The sequence below is a fragment of the Sinocyclocheilus anshuiensis genome, unplaced genomic scaffold, assembly GCF_001515605.1.
Source record: "Sinocyclocheilus anshuiensis isolate Anshui unplaced genomic scaffold, SAMN03320099.WGS_v1.1 scaffold269, whole genome shotgun sequence".
Classification (NCBI taxonomy): domain Eukaryota; kingdom Metazoa; phylum Chordata; class Actinopteri; order Cypriniformes; family Cyprinidae; genus Sinocyclocheilus; species Sinocyclocheilus anshuiensis.
In genome coordinates this window covers 167,778-170,632 of record NW_015536474.1, presented here as the reverse complement: position 1 = coordinate 170,632, position 2,855 = coordinate 167,778, and the positions used below count along the sequence as shown (strand labels likewise).

At 35.1% G+C, this 2,855-nt stretch overlaps 1 protein-coding gene across 1 annotated transcript in view; it reads right to left on the bottom strand.

Annotated features, from left to right (window-relative positions):
- The window catches only part of LOC107705044 (tetratricopeptide repeat protein 28-like), a 191,991-nt gene that overhangs the window by 96,014 nt on the left and 93,122 nt on the right, over nt 1-2,855 (bottom strand). The gene's annotated exons all lie outside the window — the stretch shown is intronic.

Here is a 2,855-nt window from a genome sequence, read left to right as displayed (position 1 = left end):
TTTTGGCTACTGCTACAAATATACCCGTGCTACTTAAGACTGGTTTTGTGCTCCAGGGTCACATATTTAATACTATTCCTTTAAGAAAAGCACATCCAAACATCATATTGCACTTAAATAAAGAAATGTGATGTGTTATACAGAACAGAATGATCTTGAAAGCCGTGCTTTCCAAAGCCTTGATGGATTTAGGCTGGGTTTGTGTGTGGATGTGCTGATTAGTGTGGATCTGGAGTAATTAGTGCGATGGGTCATGAGTGTTTACTGCAGTACAGATCAAACCATTAGACAACAGATTTGAGAGAGGGAGCCAGAACGTCTCATACCAACTCACACACACACACACACACACACACACACACATTTCCTACATGTACGCATGCTCAAACACACTGCAATATGGCAGCAGACACACATCTGCTGTACCTGTTCATACTTCAGTTCCCTGAAGCTCAGGAGGTGACCTGAGAGACAAACCCGCGGATCTTACCGCAAACTGCTCAAGCGTGCGACCGTATGGCCATTTTAAGAAAATGCTTTGCTTGGAACTCATTTAATGTCTACTCAAAGATGCTAATTATAAACATTTAGGCCAGAAACACACTAAAGTACACAAACATAGATGCAAGCGCATTGAGAGCACACTGAACTGTTGATTGGTGCATATTGCTAAAAACATCAGCATATTGTAAATTAAATGAAATCAGATCAAGCTTGATATAAACGTGTCAACACTTTAACTAACTTCAAGTAGCCTGCTGCGTTCAGGCTAATACCCGCTATAGTGCTCGTTTGCGTTGTTGTGAGGATGCAACAGTATTTGCGTAACATTACACATTGCAGGGGAATTTCAAAACGCATCCATGCATTAAATCAACACAGTACTGAAAAACCTGGAAATATCAGGGAATTGTGATATCCATTCATGGAAAAGTCACGGGGGTTAATACAATTCTAAAAGGTCACGGAAATGTCATGGAAATCACCTTTAGTCAATATCAATTTCACAAGATATATTCAGTATTTCTTCAGGTAAAAACTCATAACTGGAAAACGTCTTGGAACGTAAAATCCTGGAACGTAATTGGTCAAAAAAGGTGGAGACGAGTTTATGCCGGAGAAGCATTTGCATCGAGAACAACATAAATAAAAAAAACTCTAAAATTTTATAAATTAAGTCAATTTTAGCACCGTTATTTTTATTACAATTAAGCACAATTTTATCCCAATTTGTATTACTGTAGCACAAAAAAATTCTCATTACTGAAATAAGAGAAAATTATTCATATTATACAATTTATTTTATTTATTTGTATTATTTAATATACAATTATGCACAATTTCTTCCAATAAACATTGCTGTAATTAAAATTATGATCCTTTTTACTGTAATGTGAAAGAATATTTTAATGTATTTTTTTTATATTAATCATCATATAATTTATGTTATTATTCACTATTGAATTTTAGAACATTTTTATTAATTAATTAAGTTAATTAATAAAAAATAATATAATAAGAATCATTATTGTGACTAATGCAAATGACAAAAAAAATACTCACAGATTCATTTTGTTGGGTGCTTTCAATAATTGTGTTATTAATTATTATAATAAACGATGCAGTATACATGCCAGACCAGCATGTGGCGCTGTAATTCTGCTACAGAGATACACTAAAACAAGAAGACTTGGACTATGCGCATAAACCTTGCGCGCGGTATACAAACGAACATGGAACAATACATTTATTAATCTGTATTAATTTTAGTTAAAAAGACAATCGTTCAGTGTTTGTTCATGTTTTTGTTGCTGTTACGTGACGTAGCGGTGTCTGACTAGGGGCGAGACGTGGGCTGATGATGTCATCGTTTCAGAAGTATACGGATTCGCTGTCCACACGAAAACGCAAGGGCGGCGTTCTCAGATTTATCCATTCTGGGACCCGGTTTCAAAAAATATCGGTTTCACTCTCCCAAGACGCCGGATCCGTGTGGACGAAACGCCTATACGATACAAAATTTATGCATTAACAGCTAAACGCGTCTCCGTGTGGACAGGGCCTTAGAAATGTTTCAGATCTTATATATATATAATCCAATCAAATTCCGATGGATAAAATCCAGTCTTACATTATTTTGCACTAAATATTCTAATGCCACACAATGCTGCTGAACGTGTTGCGAACACTATTTCTGCGTTTAATGGCTGCAGAGACGCGGTCAGGTCCACGGTTACAGTGAGTGATGAAGAGAGGAGAAGAGGAGCAGATGTGAGGATGCAGTGCTTCTATTTAAGCGAGCAGAGCAAACACAAGGACACAATCTGGACACACAAGAGAAGAGTCTATCATTCTCCTCATCCACTCCATTTCATAGAGTGATATGATTCAGATGATGATGAGGAGCCGGCGGATGAGGCATGAGCTGATAAGACCTCGAGACGCATTAAATACAGCCAGCGTGTGAATCTCACCAAACCTGTCAAGAATAGCACTGCCTCATATTTCATTTTCAGATCAAAAAAAGAAGATTTTGTATAGCATAAAGAAAATGAAGTCTATTTTTAGGACCATTAATATTTTGGCATTAGTTTCATCTTAAGCTGATTTTTTTTAATCACAATTTGCATTTATGTAATAAATTACAATTATTTCCCACCAAATTTTTCATTCTCAAAAATATCATTCTTTTTACTGTAATGGGAATGTATTATATTTAATTGATGTTTTCCTTCATTTTGTGAATTGTTTTATCATTTATTTTTAGTATTTATTATTACATTTTATTACAAATTATTGTAATGAGATCATTGTCACTGAGAATAATAGATATTAAAACTCTTAAAAAAAATAAA